Below are 23,521 nucleotides of genomic sequence, written 5' to 3'. Positions count from 1 at the left end.
CCAGGGCTACAATCAGCTCTGAGTCTGATGATCCATTTTACTTCCATTTGTTCAGTTTGATTAAATATATCTCCTCCCCTAATCCCAGGCCTATTAACATAGATAGCTTGGAACATAAAATTATGTTCTGTTGACGTGTTATGTACATGTTTCGCAAGTGCATTAGACAAAACATGAAACCCTAATCTTATGAACATGTTCTCTAATTCTCTCCTTTAATTTCCGATCCGTCTTCCCAATGTAAAATGCAGGACAAGACTGGCATGTTGCTAAATAAACCACATGCTCAGTGTCACATGTGGCTTATGCAGTGAATGCAAACTCTTGTTTAGTAACTGGATGTACAAACGTATTAGATTCTTTGGTGTATTTGCATTGCTTACATTTATGACATCTCCTAGTAATATTTGTTTTATCATCCATCCTAATACCATCAATTTTGTTTGAACCACACAGCATCCTGTGAAGGTTGAGTTTGTTTCTGTATGTGAACATTGGAGTTTCACCCAACATCCTAGATATATCCGGGTCTGTTAGAAGAATGTCCCAATGTTTCCTATATATATATATATTTAATGCTACCCACATCCTGTGTGTAATGTATTGGAATCCTCATGATCTTATTTGTATTTATACTAGGTGCTTCAAGGCTATCTACATTATCGCTCTGTTGTGCAAAAAAAGGGGACGCTCTCCCCTCTTTTAATGTGCCTATTCCACAAAAATTACTCTCAATTTCTTCCTCTGTATAAGATCTACTCAAAAACTTGTCCTTTAACAACTCTACCTCCCTCCTAAAACCTACATCACTGGAGTTCAGCCTGGATGCCCGCATTACTTGGCTCTTAATAATGTTGTTAAAAATGTGACTGGGGTGCATACTGCTACGGCGAAGTAAGCTATTTCTGTAGCAGTTCTTTCTATATACCCCTGTGTTCATACTCCCATCAGGTAGTTTTTCTATATACACATCTAGGTATAGTATCACTTCTTTAGACTGAACCATGGAGAATTTCAAATAATCAGTCTCATTATTCATTTTTGAACATAGTTCATTTAGCTCCTCTTCATTTCCATTCCAAATTAAGAAAAGATCATCTGCAAAGCGGGTATAGCATAGTACATACTTTTTGAATTCGACCATCTGAAACAGCGAAACATCCTCCCAATCTGCCATAATCAGGTTGGCGTAGCTATTGGCACAAGAAGTGCCCATAGCTACGCCATCCCTCTGTATGTAAATTGAACCATCAAAGGTGAATATATTGTTTGTTAGAACAATTTCCATAAGTTCACATATTACCTCAATTTTGCTAGCAGATAAGACACCATCTTTTTCCAGCCTTCTCTTCAACCTCAGTAACCCATCTAAATTCGGTATGACTGTGAAGAGGGATTGTACATCGAATGTAACTAAAATTCTATCCTGTCCTTCCTGTTCATCAGATGTTTTTTCATACAATTTAACTAAAAACTGTTTGGTGTCTTTCAATATGTATTCATGCTTATCTACTATAGGTCTAAGTAAAGATTCTAAATACCGAGATATGGGCTCTGTTATCCAGCCTTTCCTTGCAACAATAGGCCTCATAGGTGGAGTTACCCCATTTTTATGTATCTTGGGGATTCCCTGTATGATGGGTATTGTCGGATGGCCAGTTGAGAGATACCTGAACAGTTCTTGATTAATTTTACCCTCATCCAACATAATGCTCAACTTTCTAGCCACACCATCTATTATTTGGTTTACTTCATTAGTACTGATTCTTTGATAAAAATTAGAATCGCTAAGCATCATGGACATTTGATGTTTATAAAAATCCATGTTCATTACAACAACGGGCCCTCCCTTATCTGCAGGTCTTATCATAATGGTACTATCATTTTTTAAATCTCTAAGGGCTTTCCGTTGAGCTGGTTCCAAATTGCCAAACCATCTCTGATTTTTATTTGCATTCTCATTTTCATATAGTTCTTGTTCAACGAGCTTAGAAAAAGCTTCAACTAATGGGTGATTGTTAGGAACATATGTACTAGGTTTTCTAAATTTTTATAGATATGACCTGCTTTTGCATTAGTTAGGTTTATTAAATGTATAGAATTTAGATATATCTAATTATCCATTACAAATTCATTCATAAATATATTTTTATTTTTAACTTAATTCTAATATATTTGTATATTTATATGCTTATACACATTTATATACACATGTATATTTATATGTTGATACAGATATTATTAGTAGTGGGACTGTTATGCAAGTGTTTTAATAGAGTATTTTATTTTTAGTGAGATATGAAGTGACACTTTATGTTGACATTTAACTCTTAACAGGATATGACATGCTTAATTTTTGAATAGTGTTTCCTATAAATGTGAATGTCTTTCACTGGTAAATTGTTACGGCCTGATGAAGACCTAGTTGAAAGCGCTTGCCGGATTTATAAATAAAATTATTTATTTTACTTCGCTGAATGCTTGGTTCGTCATTTTGAGTTATATACAAGCTATTGTTCTGCGAAGGAACCTGCCTTTAACTTTGGATCATTTGCAACTGCTGGGGATTACTAACGTACTGTATAGTACGTATATTGATATATTTGGAGTGCACCTACTCTGCCTAAACTGTGCTACAACCTTTTTTGCTATTAACTTGACTATTTATTGTGCACAGGAGTGGTTAGTGAGCGAAACGCTGTTTTTTACTTTCACTGATTATTGTTACCGCTCGCACACTCATGGCTGAGAGGTGCGTGGAGAACACGCCCATAGAACTGCCTTACAAACCGGAAATACGTTTAAATGATAAAACGGAACTCTCTACAAACCTGACAAGGTTTAAAAACGCTGTCTCTTGTGAGGTGAATCCCTTACTTGACTGCAGCTTTACGAGAAGACTAGACGAGAATGGAGGGGCATGTAGAGATTACGAAGGAATGGATTCGTTAATTCAAGAAATGTAAAGTGATTTTCTGAGACTGAAGCGTTTACAGCTTCAGAGGCAGCACTTTGAAGTGTGTTTAGTGCGGAAGATTGTTCCAAGGGGCCTGAGAATCTTAAAGATGCCCACTACAGGTACTTTGTACAAAGACTTATTATATGCGTGGCAACAGATAAATTTAGAGACCAGCGCTAAATAGATGGAATTGTTAAATGGATATTTTCTACCCATAGAGACTTCTCTAAGAGAAAAAGTTGAACAACAACAATTAAGTCTATATGATATGTATCCCAAACATGCTGTAGATATACGTCTAGATAAGATGTTAGATACTGTCTTTTTGTTTGAAAAGAAGTTACTACAGCAGAAGAGGGATAAAATTAAAAGGGACACTGATGAGTTTGTAAAAGGGAATGTCTTCACCTGGCCTAAGGTGGAGACATCGATTAAAGGGTGGCGGAATACCCAAGGTAATAATGATAATAATCAGGTACATAATAACAAGAAAAAATGCTGAGTTAGTACAAATGAATAAAGATCAGGGTTCTAATGTTTCAAACCAAGATAGGAATAATTATGGTGTTAAGGAAAGGAATAGCTCAACTATAAGTAAAAATAAAACAGTATTAACTACAGCCATGGTGCACAATGACGATGCTAATGAAATATGTGCATCTCCTATTAATAATATTCACAATATATCAATATTTGAAGAAGCAAATACACGCATAGATAATTGTGAACATGTAGAGACTAGTATTGACAATGGTAAAGTTATGATTCCTAAAAGTCCTGGTATTATCGGTACTGCTACTAAAGACAATGTAAATGAAGTTGGTAATAGGTCTACCCCTTTCCCCATTGCCAATCAATGGAGAGGGGGAGGAGGGGCGAGAGGACGCTCCATAAGCAGGGGGAGACAGAGGAAGAGACCAGCGGAGTTAACACAAGCTGGACCTACTTTAAAGAAGATCTGGCAAGGGAACAAGAATCCCTAGTCTGGAATATATCTACAAAGATACTTTCTGATAATGAACAGAAAGTGTTAGAAAAGGGTCTGACATTTATTCCCTCTACCAGAAGTAACATTACTGATAATGTAATTGACCTTAAACTTTTTGTACGTGACCTACAGATTAAGATTGATTTCCATAATACAGTAGATATACCCCATCCATTTAGGAAACCTAGTACATATGTTCCTAACAATCACCCATTAGTTGAAGCTTTTTCTAAGCTCGTTGAACAAGAACTATATGAAAATGAGAATGCAAATAAAAATCAGAGATGGTTTGGCAATTTGGAACCAGCTCAACGGAAAGCCCTTAGAGATTTAAAAAATGATAGTACCATTATGATAAGACCTGCAGATAAGGGAGGGCCCGTTGTTGTAATGAACATGGATTTTTATAAACATCAAATGTCCATGATGCTTAGCGATTCTAATTTTTATCAAAGAATCAGTACTAATGAAGTAAACCAAATAATAGATGGTGTGGCTAGAAAGTTGAGCATTATGTTGGATGAGGGTAAAATTAATCAAGAACTGTTCAGGTATCTCTCAACTGGCCATCCGACAATACCCATCATACAGGGAATCCCCAAGATACATAAAAATGGGGTAACTCCACCTATGAGGCCTATTGTTGCAGGGAAAGGCTGGATAACAGAGCCCATATCTCGGTATTTAGAATCTTTACTTAGACCTATAGTAGATAAGCATGAATACATATTGAAAGACACCAAACAGTTTTTAGTTAAATTGTATGAAAAAACATCTGATGAACAGGAAGGACAGGATAGAATTTTAGTTACATTCGATGTACAATCCCTCTTCACAGTCATACTGAATTTAGATGGGTTACTGAGGTTGAAGAGAAGGCTGGAAAAAGATGGTGTCTTATCTGCTAGTAAAATTGAGGTAATATGTGAACTTATGGAAATTGTTCTAACAAACAATATATTCACCTTTGATGGTTCAATTTACATACAGAGGGATGGCGTAGCTATGGGCACTTCTTGTGCCAATAGCTACGCCAACCTGATTATGGCAGATTGGGAGGATGTTTCGCTGTTTCAGATGGTCGAATTCAAAAAGTATGTACTATGCTATACCCGCTTTGTAGATGATCTTTTCTTAATTTGGAATGGCAGTGAAGAGGAGTTAAATGAACTATGTTTGAAAATGAATAATGAGATTGATTACTTGAAATTCTCCATGATTCAGTCTAAAGAAGTGATACCATACCTAGATGTGTATATAGAAAAACTACCTGATGGTAGTATGAACACAGGGGTATATAGAAAGAACTGCTACAGAAATAGCTTACTTCATCGTAGCAGTATGCACCCTAGTCACATCTTTAACAACATTATTAAGAGTCAAGTAATGCGGGCATCCAGGCTGAACTCCAGTGATGTAGGTTTTATGAGGGAGGTAGAGCTGTTAAAGGACAAGTTTTTGAGCAGATCTTATACAGAGGAAGAAATTGAGAGTAATTTTTGTGAAATAGGTACATTAAGAGAGGAGAGCGTACCCCTATTTTGCAAAACAGAGCGATAACGTAGATAGCCTTGAAGCACCTAGTATAAATACAAATAAGATCATGAGGATTCCAATACATTACACACAGGATGTGGGTAGCATTAAGTATATATATAGGAAACATTGGGACATTCTTCTAATAGCCCCAGATATATCTAGGATGTTGGGTGAAACCCCAATGTTCACATATAGAAACAAACTTAACCTTCACAGGATGTTGTGTGGTTCAAACAAAATTGATGGTATTAGAATGGATGATAAAACAAATATTACTAGGAGATGCTATAAATGTAAGCAATGCAAATACATCAAAGAATCTAATACGTTTGTACATCCAACTACTAAACAAGAGTTTGCATTTACTGCATTAGCCACATGTGACACTGAGCATGGGGTATATTTAGCGACATGCCAGTCTTGTCCTGCATTTTATGTTGGGAAGACGGATCGAAAATTAAAAGAGAGAATTAGAGAACATGTTTATAAGATTAGGGTTTCATGTTTGTCTAATGCACTTGCGAAACATGTACATAACACGTCAATAGAACATAATTTTATGTTTCAAGCTATTTATGTTAATAGGCCTAGGATTAGGGGAGGAGATATATTTAATCAAACCGAACAAATGGAGGTAAAATGGATCATCAGACTCAGAGCTGATTGCAGCCCTGGCATAAATGACAGGGTATCTATAAAACCTATACTAAAGGCTAGGAAGTTAAAGTAGATGTATGGAGGGAATAAAGTTATTATCTTGGAAAGATCTATAAACCTATCATTGCCAATTATAGCAGTGTTTTTAAAGTACCCCTTCCCCCCTTTTAATATCATGGATGTGTAACTTTAACTCATGAACTGTAGGACTATTTTTATTGAGTTAGTTTAATTTTATGGATAAATTACGTATTTAAATGCTTTTAAGGATGATTTTTATAGATATGACTTGCTTTTATACCAGTTAGGTTCATTAAATGTATAGAATTTAGATATATATAGTTATCCATTACAAATTCATTCATAAATATATTTTTATTTTTAACTTAATTCTAATATATTTGTATATTTATATGCTTATACACATTTATATACACATGTATATTTACATGTTGATACAGATATTATTAGTAGTGGGACTGTTATGCAAGTGTTTTAATAGAGTATTTTATTTTTAGTGAGATACAAGGGACACTTTATGTTGATATTTAATTCTTAAACAGGATATGACATGTTTAATTTTTGAATAGTGTTTCCTATAAATGTGAATGTCATTTATTGATAAATTGTTACGGCCTGATGAAGACCTGGTTGAAAGCGCTTGCCTGATATATTAAATAAAATTATTTATTTTCACTTCGCTGAACGCTTGATTCGTTATTTTGAATTATATACAAGCTATTGTTCTGTTATGGAACCTGCCTGTAACTTTGGATTATTTGCAACTGCTGGGGATTACTAACGTACTGTATAGTACGTATATTGATATATTTGGAGTGCACCTACTCTGCCTAAACTGTGCTACAACCTTTTTTGCTATCCCCATAAAAGATTGCCACACTTGCAAATGGATAGGTATACAGCCCAGTCAGAACTACAATACTGTGCTGTGTTTCATATGTGCATGTAATATTATGTAAACAACAAGCAAACAGACTCCTTGTCCAAACAACTAAATCTCTCAACCTAGGTGGTGACGCGCTATTTGCCAACACCACTGGTAAAATATGGAACTCTCTCCCAAATAACATCACGCTTGCAACTTCTCTAAGTCAATTCAAAAATAGTCTAAAACTCCACTTCAAGTCACACTGGCTATGTCCTTGCTCAAACCCAGACTAGCTCTGTGCCATTAACTAAAACATAAACAACTAGCTAAGATGATAAGTACTTTGTATACTGTGATAAAGAAATATGTATCCTGTCTAACTCTATGTCATTATACTGCCTACCGTCCTTGCTAATATGTTATTAATGTTACATTTGCAGTAATCTCAGAAATAGTAATGGCAGTCTTGTACTTGTATATAAATAGCCTATGTTTTTGTTAAGTTCTTTCAGCTCATTTACTGTACCTAATTATCAATGTAACTCTGTTGGAGCTTTTCTCGCCGGGCCTCCGCTGAAAAAGGACATGTATCCAGTCGGACCATCCCGGTTAACAAATGTAAAATAAAATAAATAATAAATAATAAAATGCTTGATCCTACAAATTCTAAAACAATGTGAACAATTTCAACATGGAAAACTACCTTTTGCTAAAGATCTATTCCACAAGCCTTTTCTTGTGTGTCAAGAATGTTTTTTAATCAGAAAAATACTTTTGTAAACATTTTCCTTTTTCTATAAGTAAATAGTGAGACACTGAGATGGTACAATATTCCTAAATCAGCTGCCATTGACAATAAATGCCAATTTTTTTTTAAATCATTTCAAATTTTAAGACAAGTGGAGCCATATGTAGTTGTAAACCATAAAGGCCCAGTCTCAGTTTTCAACAAAGATTATTTTCTTCCCTCAAGAGCAGATTCATGGGTAATAGTCATAGCCACTCAAAACATCACCTTGATGATATCTACTTTCAGTGGACCTACATTTCAAACTTTTAGACTCACTTTCAAAAGCAGAATGTTTACTAGAGACTCATCATATAGTTTAAAATAGTAATATAGGGGTATTTTTACACATAAGGAGAATGGCAATTTATGGTAAATAATAAAGCAATCCATTGGAAAGGTTTTCTAAAAATAGTGGTAGAAACAAAGTCATCAATCAATCAATTTAGTAATCATAATGTTAAGAAGCTCACACACAAATAAGTCATATGTATAAGGTTGTTGTGCCACGTTTAGCAAACTGTGCCAATCCAGTCCCCTAAATTCTATGTAAGATTTCTAGTTGTCACTGCTAACAGTTTTAGAAACTTTTTTTCAGAATATAAAATAAAAACTTCTTAAAACCTCTACATTCCATTGCATGTTTATGGAGGGCATTCCCTATAGCATCCTTTCTAATTGCTTAGGTATGTTGGTAAATTCTGAACCTAAGGGCATAATCAGTTTTTCATTTTTTTTTTGCATAAAATACAGGGCAGGTGAGACATGTAACAGTGTAGACAACCCCCTTAATGTTAACAGTTGTGATTATCTTTAGTAACAATTGTTCTGGGTAGTTTCCAACAGTTAAACTAGCACTTCCACTAATGAATCTACACTGAGAGTATGATGCACACTTATTATGTCATTGTCACTGTCCATGTGATATTCAGCCTGGTCCATGATTATCTTAAAATAAACTTCAAATTTATGCTTATTTTATACACAATCTGTGGGGTTTTACCTAATTTTGAGGTCAAGCCAACAGTCTGAAACACCCATTTCCATTTCTTATTCAAAACTATTTCATTGGCATTTATTTTGTTACCATAAGACATTACCATAGCCTTTGGATAGTCACTGACTTCCCTATCATTTTTGCATGTATCCTGGAAATCTCAATATTGCTTGGTATTTAACCACCCGCCATATAAATTCTCATCCCCTATGGATTTAATCATCTGTCTGTGGTATTTTCTATCAAGCAATATTTCAGGTTCAGTACTAAACCTACCTTTATCAAAAAAAAAAAATCTCAATAGCCTTAATCAAATTATATTATTGAAATTATTTTTTTACTATAATAGGTAGCAGCTATTGCAGTGTAAAACTATTGGAATAAATGAGTTTCCTGTAAATATTGGATTCGTATCTCTCTTCTGTCACATTGTTGCTAGTAGTGACATATAAGAAATTAACACTATCAATACTCATTTCAAAAGTAAAATGTAAGTTTGGTAGTCTTGTTAATACAGTCAAGAAACCCATCCAGTTTTTCAGTCTTACCTGTCCAAATCACAAATATATCATCTAAAAAATGAAAATATTTGAATATGCACTCCCAGTGACCCAAAGGGAACACAAAGTTAGTCTCCCACCATTATAAAATGACATTAGCAAAAACCGGGGCAGCAACGACCCTACACCTGTTGTCTATTTGTTGTATTCCTCTTTGAAATGCACAAACTTATTATATAATATCAACTCCATAAAAACTGTAATAATGTTGATATGATCATGAGTGTAGCTATTATTCTTTGATAATGCCTCAGAAAACCATTCAATCCCAATATCACGTGGAATGAGTAGTAATGGGTCTTTAACATCTATACTGAGTAAGAATGAGTCTATAATAGGTACGAATATAGCAATAACCCACACCTGGGTGTGGATAATGCTGGATTTACCCACGGTTGGTGTGGTTTGGTCACGAGGGAGAAGACCGAGTGGCCAAACAAAGACAACCGTGGGTAAATCCAGCATTACCCACACACAGAAGTGGGTTATTGCTATTATTGCTATTATACAATGACATTATTTTAGAAAAAAAATAATTACTTTTCTTAAATAATGGCATTGTATAATGCCTCCTTGCTGGCCTTCCGCAGCTGTCTGGTATTCTGAAGCAGTTCTGATGTACTGCGCATGCATATGCCTACGCAGTACATCAGAGCTATGGGCAAAAGCAACGGCGAAAGCAAGATCTCCGTTGCTTTTTATAAACTGTTTCCCTATGTTAAATGGGTTTAACATAGTGAGACAGCTTTAAACAAAGCAACGGAGAATCTCTGTTGCTTTTTTTAAAGCTGTCTCGGTATGTTAAACCCATTTAACATAGCGAGACAGTTTTGAAAAAAGCAATGGAGAAAGCAAGGTCTCCGTTGCTTTTTACAAACTGTCTCGCTGTGTTAAAGGAGTTTAACATAGTGAGACAGCTTTAAAAAAGCAACGGAGAATCTCCTTTGCTTTTTTTAAAGCTGTCTTGTTATGTTAAACTCGTTTAGCATAGTGAGACAGTGTGAACCAATGGAGATCTTGCATTCTCTGTTGCTGTAAAAAAAGAGTTATAGTAATGGAAAAAGTCCGGGTGACCGGACCTCTTTCCATTACTATAACTGTGATTTACAACGTGCACGCTGACCAATCAGCGTGGACGTTTTTGAATATTAATGGGGGTCGTTGTATAATGGGTCTTTAACATCTATTCCCACAACAATACTTGCTTCAAAATCTCAGTCTCCCCTATGGCTTCTAAGAAATGCCATGAATCCATTTGGAAGTGCATTTTGGCTCTAAAATTCCTTCAACTTAAAATCAACAAATTTTCGTAATCAGCTCTGTCTTTGATCCCCCAGCCACCACTATAGACCTTAATGGGAATCATGCACTTATTTGGGTGACTTCAGAATTCTGAATAGAGATGAAATTAAGGGTTTCTTAACTAAATAATCCATTAGTTGGATTGAGAATTTGTTTTTCAATTGAATATCATTCAACCATAAATTTTGCTTATAGTATGCTATGCTGTTTTCATTTTCAGACACTGTTTTGAAATATTTCCCATTATTCAGATAATTTAAAATATTTGAAACTATATACAATTATCCATAATTACAGCACCACTGCTCTTATCTGATTTAATTGTGCATATGGTTCGGTTCTGTCACTCCCTAATTCAAACAACAATTTTTTCTCATCTTAAATTGCAAAATGCATTATTCATCTGTTTTATACCATATTCGCAACATTTTTCATGCAAAGCAATTGAAGGAGCTAAAAGGGGGCTAAAATACTTGTTTCTAGTTAACTCACCTTGATTAGAGTCTACTAGTTCTTTGTCATTAAAAAAACAACTTTAAATTTAATTTTCTGGTGTACATCTTAAACGCCAGTAAAGTGTCCATCAAGTTTGATTTCATTGAAGACACAAAGGTAAAGCCCATAGAAAATAGGTCACCAAAAGCAGGTATAATCTGTAAAAAAAAACTACAATTAAATATTTTAAACCTGCGAAAGTCAAGAACAGTACTTGTACTCATCCTCATCCCCTGCCCCTTCCTCATCATTTGATCAACAGATTGTTCTTGCCTTCTGGTTCAGATCCAGAGTTCCAGATAGCTGGTGTTTCTTCTCAAATAATCTGGGCAATCTTCTGACAGATGGAAAAGCCTGTAAAAAGTAACCTCACCAAGCTCCTCATTACTGGTCTCTTCCCCATTGTCATGAATCAGATTAGCCTTCATGTCCTTCCTGGGACTGTCATTCCTCCTAGAGGGAATTGGATATTGTTTTTATTTTTACTTTTATAATCCATCTCACCCCTCTTAAACTAGTTCTCCTTTTTTTGCATAAGGATTCACAAAGCTGCTCAACATTTTGAACTTAGAGTACTGCTCCTCCTGCATATTGAACAAGTATTTAGAGCACTTAGGCTTTTTACAGCAATGTGAGTATTTCTAAGATAAAGCTGGCAGTGTTCTGGCTGCATTTGTTATTTATTTATTTGTATCAAATCTTAGCCTTTGCTATGATGGTAAGTCTGGATTATGCCAAAAGCCTTTTATCTGTTGAGAGAGATCATTGAGATATCAATTGCCAATTAGGCTGCAAGCTTAGTTTAGGTCTATGAACTTGCAAACCTATACTATCTTGGAATTATAATCTTTAGGTTATAATCTTGAGTTTTCTTTGTAATGATGTCACCACTCTGAGTTTTTTTGTGGCACCCAACTTAAGTTTGGTTATGAGCTCATCTCTTGAGAAGGTCAGCAAAGGTGGAGGAGAGTCACATCTTAAAACTTGCAGAAAACTGCTGTTATCTCTGGGAATATTTAAAAAAAAAAGATATGGACTACAGAGTGGATATGTCTGTTTTAGGTCTTTTGAGATCCCTTGCAACTGTTACAGTATTGCTGCTATCTGGAAAAATAAGTGGTTTTATGAGATGACAGAGATAATAGCTGCATATCTGTAAAACCACATCCTAGTTGTTCTGCAGCTGAATTCTTTAGGCCATTGTATGAGCTAGAAAAATTAGGAAACTTAAGCACAGCAATTCCATGTCACCCATATTTTCTAATGAACTTTGACAGATGGTGGGAGGAATTTAAATAGAACCCTCCTTCTGTTATTATTGGCTGTTTTGAAAACATTTCTCTGGGGAATATGCGGAACATTAATAAGGTTACAAAACAGTAAAAGGATGCCTTTCTAAGTAAACTTGAATGACAGCTTTGTGCTCTATTAAAAATGAATCAAAGGAACCTCGTCTCATGCATCCTTGGGCTTTGAGATATAGATTTTTGAAAATTTAAATCAAACAGAATTAGAAGATGTTATGGTGAAGCACAATGGCTGCTGGACAGTAAAGGCATGGAAGCTCTTGGTATTATGGTTAAAGGTTAGGCAAGTACATAAGAAAATATGCAGTATTATGCAGTAACAGAAGTTTGGAAAAAATGGAGCAACATAATGTTGTTTTCATGCTGGTTGCATAAAGAATGACTGCTAGATATGACTTCATCAAAACAAGCCCATTGAACTGAGTTTTTCAAAAATGTGACAATTATTGAAGGATGTTTTTCACAGTGGCAAGGGTTTGCCCTGTCGTCTAAGGTTGTATGGCCTTGAAATTAATACATTTACGCTAGAGAGCAGTGCTGAATATACCTGCTTGTAATGTACCAGGTCTAACATTAATGAAAAGCTAATAAGATGAGTTTATTTAAATGAACTCAGATATGACAGCTTATTCATGAGACTTTCGCAATTGGACTAATAATATCAAAGAGTCAGAACTTAATAGGGTATTTTGGGAGTACTTATCTTAGATGTGTGGAATGGAAGAGAAAGAAGAAGGGATGGTTAACGGTGATGGCACAAAGGCTTCCTTCAGCTTTACCAGGAAGATTTAATGAAGCTGGAATATTCTAGAAGAGAGCAGAGGTTTGAAGGCTGTGAGGAACAGGCGAGCTTCAGCCCTGGATATTTGCAGGTCACTATTTATAAACTGAGTCTCACTAACATTGCCCTTCACCTCTGAGTTGGTTTAACTAAGTCGTATAGGAAGGGGCAGGATAATAGCAGAATTTAATGAAGACTGTAGTTTTGATCCCAAAGAAAAATAAATACAGGCTTTCCTCCCTGTATGCCTGGAGCTTTAGCAGTGACCTAATAGTCTAAGTGAAGACTGCCATGATCAGGCTGTAGGACCTGACACAAATGTTGTTAAATTTTGCTCAAGCTAAGTTTTCAAGGCCAGAGCTTGGCGAAAATGCAGTTTATACAGTACTACATACCATGCATACTGCTAAGGATTTGCCACAGTATGTGAAGAACTTTACATTAAGCTATGAAAGTGCCTTTGATTTCTTGCAAACACTTTATACAAACTCTTGGAGGCATATAGTTTTGGCCAGTGATATAGATACTGGATACTGGTGCATTTGTCAGATTAGACCAATACTGTATTAACTTATTAGACCCTATTGCATCCTATTACAATTAGGTAGTGAACCAGGCAGACTTACCCATTGCTTATTTTGGCCTTCAAAATGTTTTTATAAGTAAGTAAGAGACTGTCTTCATATCTTTGGGACAGAGTGAACTCCTTTCTTCCTAGCAGAAGTAGATGCATTTTTGAGGTGAGGTCACTGAAGTGATTTAAAGTGTTCCTCAGTGGTAAGGCTCTGGGAGTACATCAGGTCTATTCAGAAATGCTGGAGGTGCTGGATATATTTTGTGCATCAGATCTATCTAGAAATGAAGAAGGTGCAGCATATTGTCAGTTTACACACTTGTTAGATATTAAATATTGCAGGGAAGACTAGGATGGTACCTCTGGACTAGAAAACTGGGGTCACGGTCCCCATTTTTTAAAATGGGTAATGGGAGGCAGTGTTCCAATTATAAAGTAATCATACTCCTCGGCCTCCCTGTAAAAGCCTATGACAGTGCACTGGAAAGCACATTGTGTCCAGTAGTTGACATCCTCATTCAGGAAAATCAATGCAGATTCCATCTAGGTCATGGAAGAGTGACTTAGAATTTGGCAATACTGTCTATGTGTATTTTATGGACTTGATGAAGGCATGTGGTTATGTATTGGGAAATGTCATAAGGGAAGTGTTGTAACAGTAAGGGATCTTCTGACTACTGTTATGTGTCACAGTCAGATAAATTCAGGATCTGTCTAAAATTCCTAAATGTATTTATTTATTTATGCTTTGATTGCCAGGATGTCCACTGAGTTTTGGTCTATTTTTGGTAAAAGCCCATGGGGAAAAGAGCTAACATTGAGTAATAAGCAATTATTTACAGATGTGAAAATAAACACACGTAGATATTTTTTATTCACCCCTGCCAGGTGTAATGGCAAATGATGTAAAATAATCTGCTCCTTCATAAGGCAAGGCAAGCTTTCTGTCCAAGTATGACCTATTATGCATGGTAAAATATGTTGCTTACAGCATTTATAAAATGTTAGGCTACACCAAAAACAGCCCTGTCCTCCTGTCATGTAAACACACCATTCTCTTAGGTGTTTTGTACTTATGTCAACACATGCTCTCTGGAAACTGAGGCTATATACATGTATACATAATGTACATGAACACAAGTAGCAACTGTAGTTTCAAACCTGCGGTTCAGACTCACAAAACTGTTACCACAGTATGATTTTGCATGATATTCAGTATTTTATTACACATAGATCATACACACTGTAGTACAGTGCATTAGCTATTTGTGACCAGACACATAACATGTAGCATTCTGAAAGTAATATAAAATGTGATGATTTGTTTCAGTTAAAAAATTTGTATAACTTTGATCCAAGAGTTTAGAAAAAGAATTTCAACTGTTCAGTAAAAAAATATATATATTCATGGACAGATCATTAAATACAAAGTTCAGCAGTTATAACATTATAACCATCCTCAGAAATAAAATGGTATTAATATGCATATAAGGTGAAGTGTGAGCATTTAGTTCTAAAACGTGTAAAAAACACATTGTAACTGCATCAGCAAGATAAAGAGTAAGTGCAGACCAAGGGAAAGTATGTCAGCAAATGTAACACAGCATGACCATTTCAGCCTGCCAAAAAATTGACTTCCTTTGGATTTTGTACTCCATCTGATTCTCCTTAAAAGATGAGGTGTGGTCTGTCCTAGCCGGGGAAGACAGGTGGCACAATTATTGCAATCACTTCTACTGCTGTCAGCTTGAGATGAGGTCATGAATGAGGTCACCTGATGCTTTACATTCTGCATTAGTTAGCTCCCTTGCAGTACTGAACCCAACAACGCATTGTCTTGTTCTGCTCTGTTGTCTTTGCATTCCTTTGGCAGAGTAATGAGCTTTGTAGATTACTTTTAAATGTTGCTCTCTTGGATACTGATCCCATCGAGAATGATGAAAATGCTTCTGTACTGCCTGAAAATCAGGACGTTGACTGCCATCTTGCTGAATGTCATCTTTGCTGTTTTCGCTATATTCTCCTTGCAGGCAATGTTTCTCTTTCAGTGACAATGCATGCACTGTCATTTCGAATACAATAATCAATGCCACATTAACACTTGGGAGTATCCTGTATTTGTTTCCATAGAAACCTAATGGGAATGAGACCATAATTTTAGAAGAATAATTTGGAACTAAAGATGCAGTAACATAAGGCTGAAGTACAAGGACATCCAGTTCCCATTCATCTTAAAAGTATGAGTACACTGACTAGCCAAAACCCAAGCTACCATTTACATGGGGCAACTGGCCCACTCACCCATCCTCTCCTAACCCTGTCACATACAACCCTGCTCCTGCGGCATGTCACCTAGTGGCAAAGTACCTGCCATGTGCAGGTTTACTACAGGTACAATGCTCATCTGGAGCTCATAAACAAAGTGACATCTGCCCTATTCTCAACAAGTATCATATAAATAAACCTTGTTACTATGTGCAGAAATATTGTGCTGTAATATATGACTTATGCTGTAAAGCTCCACGAATGCACCATGATAACTGATAACTGCCTAGGCATTTAAGCAGTATCTGAACACCAAATGTCTACATACAGTAGAAAATCCACACATACTTGATACAATATCCATGGGCATGGACACTAATTTTCCAATTTTCTGGGAAAAAACTGATAAATCCTGAACTTGACTGGCTTAGTATAGGAAAAACATGGGATTTTCATGGCATTAGCATTTTAGACGTGAACACTCATTCGCCACAACCAGTATTTCTTCTTATATTTACTGTTTATAATACTGTCAACTTAATTTATTCATTGCTCTGTACCTAGAATCTGTTTAATCTGCCTATAAAATCAGTATTAATTTTTGCATATGTAGAGATGATGGACCAAAAGATCATAATAAAATCATGTTAATGACCAGAAATTAAATTTAAAAGTCTAGCGTATAATAAACGGATTTCATCACATGAAAATGGAATTTCATTTTTTTGAGAACTGTAAATTGGTGTGTGTGTACATGAAACACTGTACTCAAATTAATGCTTGCATATCCAAGCAGATGCCTGGAGATGTACTGGGCAATACAACCTCTGGCTCAACTCCACCATCCTTGCTGGATGTATGCTTAAAAAGCACATTGTAAACCCATACGAAACGGCTACTAACATGAATCTTCAAGAGTACAAAAATAGAAAGTCAAAGGGAGTCTGAAAGTGGAAGGAAGATTTCCCACTGAAATCAATTTACTTTTCTTCGAGTTGTGTATCTTGGAGTAAACATTGGGCAGGATTCACGATGGCTTGCACGGAGTCTAAGAGCCGTGTAAGACTCCATGCAGCCATCGCGATCCGGGGACAACCCGAAATCCCATGTAAGAGAAAGCTAAAATGACGTGCTCAAACAAGGCCAGGGCAGATAGCCGAGTATGAACCTATGAACTATGATGATACAAATTGTGCAGGACACAAAGGATTATTACACAGCTGTTCTAGCTGATGGTAGGAACCATGGTGATAATCCACAGATATGCTCTGCAGCACTCTAATATCACAAACAATACACCAAACCCACACACATTGCCAACATCCTACCTAACAGATTAATTGCAAACTCCCCACCAGCACCTAACTGCCAAATATCTATCCCAGGAGAGTGCTGGCCCCCCGACATTGCAGATGCTGAGGTAACAGCCAGCATCCACAAAGCACAGCACACAGCATCAATGGTACCAGATGGTGTCCTGGGTTGTGTCCAACAAGTACTGTAAGAAGAATGCAACAGCAAATAGCATTACTGTGCACTATCAGTCCTACCACAGGATATGTACCCAAAGAGCAGTGTACAGCAACAGTGGTCCCACACCACAAAGGGGGTGCCTGAATGGATACTGCAAACTATCACCCCTCAACCCCGAATATCTAGGTTGGCAAAGTAATGGAGAGGATGATCATGGATCCCATGAATAATGAGATTGGGTACCTACAGACATTGGACCCTACCCAGTGTGGCTGTCACAGGGCAGATCCTGCCCCGTACACATGTCTGACTCATGTGAAACATGCACCAAGCCCAGTGATGTGGGGAATGTTGATCACACAGCCTATCTGGACCTTGCTAAACCCTTCCATACAATACCCTAGTTGGAGGTACAGATAAGCTCACCAGCCTAACTATAAACCCCTATGCAAGTAGATGGGTTGCAAACCAGCTCAAGGACAGAACTGACCTGGCAGACATGCTGTAGCCATGGCAGACTGCAAACCAGGTACAACTGGCATCCCACAAGGCATGGTCCTGGGACCCCTCTTGTATGCTATATATGTCACATAGGTACAGGCCAACATGGAAGGACTCTGTCTGAACAGGTTTGCAGAGGACTATAAACTGGCCACCATATCGGATCCTCCAGCTGACACAAGCAACCTACAAAAGGCACACATAGAAACACACACAAGCGGTGCCACAGCCATGTCAACAAGCTAAATGCAGAATAGTGTATAGTCAACCCCTGTGGAAACACAGTACATGGCCAGAAATTACCACATAGGTGTTAACCCAGTAAGTACATCAGGAGCAATAAGAGACCTGGGGACACAAGGTGATAGATATCCTGCATGTGACAACCATGTGTCTGTAGTGGTTACAGAAACATACCATGTACCCACCTAATCATGAAGGTAAGCACAGATTGGTTAGGGTAGGTCAATGTGCCTCTCCAGTCATCCATCAGCAGCCTCACAATTGTGTACAATGGCCTTCAGGGATGTATTGTAGCAGACACCTGCAGCAACTGGAAAGACCACACAAATACCCCACCAGGAGGATCGCAGAGCTGTAACAGATGCCATGTGTCACCTGAGTAAAGAAACTGCAGCTCCACACAGTGCCATACTGCCTGACTGGAGGTGAACTGTGCCTGATGTATAGAGCCATGACCAACCTGGTATCAATGGACATTTGGCACCATGTAAACACTGAATGCTGGTGAACTATGCAGCTGACAGGCCTGAACCCCAGCACAGATATAAACAGGACATGCTGTACTGACTGGTCCATAACCCAGAAGCTCACTCCACTCACAACTAAACTCCCACTACAGGATATCCAGGGAGTCCCTCAGTGACTGTCATCCAGAGGAATCATGATGACTGGATGGGAGATGGTAGGTGTACCCTGGATATCACCTGTATGTCACGGGTAGACAGAGGCACAGCACACTAACCATGACATATGTCATGGCAAACACCAGTAAAAGTGTGTGGAAGGACAAACACTCTCTGACTAGCATTACAAATGGACTAGGGCACATGGCCATTGTTTGTCACTGTCCACACAAGTTGTGGAATACATTAGCAATGTCGGACAATCATGTACTAAGCTGTCCATATCTGAACAAAATGCAACATGGTCATATCTGCACAACTGGCCCTCAACCAGTCTGGTGTGCTCACTATAAACATTACAAGCAGTGATAGGACTGAAACCGATTATACTGTCCACCACAGTGAAAGTTTTGCACCAGTACACTATACAACAATACAACTGTTTGGTCAGCAGGAAAGGATGATGACAACTGTATGCAAACTATCCCATGGTGACCCTACAGGCACAGCATAATGCCTGTTAGGTTTAGACACACAGCAGTTGGGCAGTAAGAACACAGCCTGATGTCCAACACTCAACTGTACATGTGATATATAGATGGCGTCCACACACAAACAGAAATGTGGTGGTCCACAGATCCAAACATAAAGAAAGGTCACACTGGACATGCTCGCACACTTAGATAAATGAGATGTGGCAGTCAAGAAGCCATACAAACTGTGAACTGGGCATGCTCACACACGTAGGCCATGTCACAGTTCAGCAGTTGCACACACATATCTGACATGTCTATGTGTTAACACAGGAACCTCCCACAATACAGACATCTGCCCAGTGCACACAGTGAAGTTACAACAGAGACATAAGTAAAGTACTGAATCCCACTCATATGCAAACATCTCCCACAGTACACACGTTGTTTATAGAGATAGGGAAGGCTATGGCAATAAAGACCCACAAACAGTATATGAGCAACAGATACTTGCATCTGACAGGTAAACATATGGCCGTAGAGTGCAATACCTGACTGTTGTCCCTAGGGAATACAGAAGGCTATCCACAGTGTATTTGGTGTCTGCTTCCACAGTACAGTAGGCCACTTTGCCTGTGTAAAGTTAATGCATAGATATGCTCTCCCCCTTACTGATGGATAGTAACAGATGTACATACCTCTTCATCCATAATGATGTCAGCACACTATACATATGTCAGGAGCAGAAATTATACCCAGTAATGTGAATAACGCGCTCTGCTACTGTGTCCCTAACAAGTGTCATAACATAATTAGGTAGGGGTTTGAATCCTGTAAGTACCCAGTGTGTGTGTGATTGTGTGTGGGGGAGTAGTGTGTGCAATTCAATGTGTATGAGAAATGTCCCTTTTGGCAACTATTACTACACAAAACATGCTGCATATTCCACTGTCTAAACACTGATGATGTCAGCACCCTATAAGTACAGCAGGAGAAAGCAATCCCCCAGTAATGCAAATAGCGCGCTCTGCTAATGCGTCTCTCACTAGTGTCATAACATAGTTAGGTAGTGGTTTGAATCCTGCAAGAGCCCAGTGTATGTAAGGGAATAGTGTGTACAATTGCATGTGTATGAGAAATGTTACTGCACAAAACATGCTGCATATTCCACTGTCTAAACACTGATGATGTCAGCACCCTATAAGTACAGCAGGAGGAAGCAATCCCCCCAGTAATGCAAATAGCACATTCTGCTAATGCATCTCTCACTAGTGTCATAGCATAGTTAGGTAGGGGTTTGAGTCCTGCAAGTGCCCAGTGACTGTGTGTGGGGGAGTAGTGTGTGCAATTCCATGTGTATGAAAAATGTTCCTTTTGGCAACTATTACTACACAACACATGCTGCATATTCCACTGTCTAAACACTGATGATGTCAGCACCCTGTAAGTACAGCAGGAGAAAGCAATCCTCCCAGTAATGCAAATAGTACACTCTGCTACTGCGACTCTCACAAGTGATCTAACATAAGTAGGGGTTTGTATCCTACAAATGCCATGTGTATTTTTGTCACACAGTTTGTCCATGTGTGTGGGGTGTTGTTCCCAATATTGCACAACATACATTATATCAGTAATGTCAATGCACACATGATGTATGTGCGTGCCACCTACACATATGCACCTGTGAACTGCAAGAGTTCCCATGTCCGCCTACCTCATGTGAATACATGGAATATGCATCAGACAACTGTATGACTGTGGTGTTCTGTGCAGGGGCTGCATGTGGTATGTGACTATACAGTGTGGGTTGTAGATGGTGTTATCCCACCAGCGAGGGATACATGATTGGTCTGGAGCATATAGTCCACATGTTGGTGATGAACAGGTGCTGCATGTTGTCACCACTTGTGGGAGTGGTAACAAGTTGTTCCATAGCAATGCAGGGAATGAATGATAAGAAACCTTCAGATAGGGTCTTGCAGCTAGAATAATGCTCACACTGTATGTTTGGGTAGTTGCAGTACAACCATATAATGGTGTGTGTAGAGACCGTCATATTTCCAGTGTTGTCAGGAAGGTCAAGTGGGTTTCCTGGGTATGGGAGTGTGGTGTGTGCCAGGCTATGAACCTGAAGGCAGTCTAACCCACTGTGTGTTGCACATGGAGAAGCTCTGATGCTTTGTGCAGTGCCACCAACCTGGGGGTGTGTGTATCTGAGGTGCCTTTGGATACATCCCCCCTGTTCTGTTTTGGTGCATGTGTAGGGGATGACAAGCATGGTATCAGGAATGACCTGGCACTGATGCTGTGCACCTCGGAGCCTTGTACCAGGAGTCTGTTACTGCACGGATATTGCTGTACCCCATGCTAAGGACAGTTTCCACTACATGCATCTTGAGGTTTACACTGCTGCTGTTGAGTAGCATTGCTATTAGTGTCCCATCCCATGTGATACCTGTGTAGGTGGCTATGTAATGTCAGCCTTGCATACAAAGGCACTTTGTGTGTAGCAACAGCCTCTGCCAATATACAATGGGTGACAGGTGCAAGCTGTCCCAAGCAAAGCAATGTGGCATGTCCAGCATGTAATCCCACACTGACAGGCATTGGATCCCCTTTGGATGTCACTGAAAGATACATTAAGTGCAGAAACCGATGATCCTGTCTACATATTGTGGCAGCATTCATGGTGAGGGTGAGATGCTACTCAAGGCCAGGGTCATACCAGCCTGTGCCACAAGCTCAGAGAGCCCCTCTATGTCCCCTAACATGTAGTCCAGGGAGGTGCATCAGAGGTCATACACACTGGCACAGACAATGACTGAGTCATACTTCTACATGCCTTGGAGTGACCACTTTGCTTGTGTTATGTGTTGGATCATAGTGCCCAATGGGCAGCTCAGCATGACCGTCACCTTGTTCAGCCTGGGAGCAGGACCACTGTGTACATGACAATAGAGGTACCTCATACAACCGTAGCAGGTGTGTTGTCTAGCCATATGGCCTGACACTGTTTGGCACACAGGCTTTGTGAGCTATGTGTTGCATGTGCTCTGCCCTGGCGTAATGTTTGCTTGTGTGTCTGCATTGCAGGTGTCAGCTGCTCAGGCAGGATGCAATTCTGAGAGCCCAATAATGTACCTGTGTGTGTCAGTGTTTGGATTGTGGTTGTGGCAGGTCTATGGGAGACTGGTACTGTATTCACTGTAGTATCCCACTCCACCTGACAGGGAATGCCAGTGCTGTGTAAACAGAGATTAGCCCCCAGTTTGGCTATGTGGTTGCATCTCTCACATGTGTTGTACATGTATGGGAAGGGGAGAGGTTTGTCTGTGTACATGAGGCAGCTGTAACATTGTCACATGACTCACAGATTCACCAACTGGATCTGAGAGTAGATCGACAGGTGACCTTTGCAAATGCTACCATAGCATTGTGACTCCCATACTAAGTATCGACACATAGGGCCAATGGGGAACAAGGTACTCAAGGTGACTATGTGAGGGTGTAGTACTCCTGATTTGTTAGTGCTGGCATATATGAATGCTGTCTTGAGCAAATGTGAGGTAAGTCATATGCAATGTGTTACAGGCAAGCTACATGCAAACAGGACAAACAGTGACATTCTGTCAAGTGACACATGGACATCAGTACAGTAAGCAACACAGATGTCACTAGGGATCCACAGAGGCACTGTAATATCTGCACTGCAGGTGGAATCAGTGTTTCAGGAACATAACAGGCAAACATGCATACAGACAAAGCTACAGTCAGCAGGCCTGTATGTAGACTATGCTACAACAAACAAGGTGTACAACTTCCAGTATGTAACAGTGCATATATGCAGGCACTCTAAGCCAGTACCCAGACATTCCCAGGTCAGACAGGCTGGGTCCAGCCGCACCCCTCACAAGTGTATCTTCGTAATGTTGAATAACTGGCCTGATACCCAAGTGCTCATACCTTTAATAATACACATGTCAAATAACAGACACTGAGCCTTCAATCAGCAGTTCCAGACTTAGTATGATGTATGCTACCTGTCCTGGCACCACAGTATCCTTGACATGTATGGACACTCTCCCTCCTGTCATAGTTAGTTCTGTGT

This window comes from Protopterus annectens, chromosome 14.part0 (assembly GCF_019279795.1).
Source record: "Protopterus annectens isolate FY-2018-M chromosome 14.part0, PAN1.0, whole genome shotgun sequence".
Lineage (NCBI taxonomy): Eukaryota > Metazoa > Chordata > Ceratodontiformes > Protopteridae > Protopterus > Protopterus annectens.
This window is presented reverse-complemented; position numbering follows the sequence as displayed.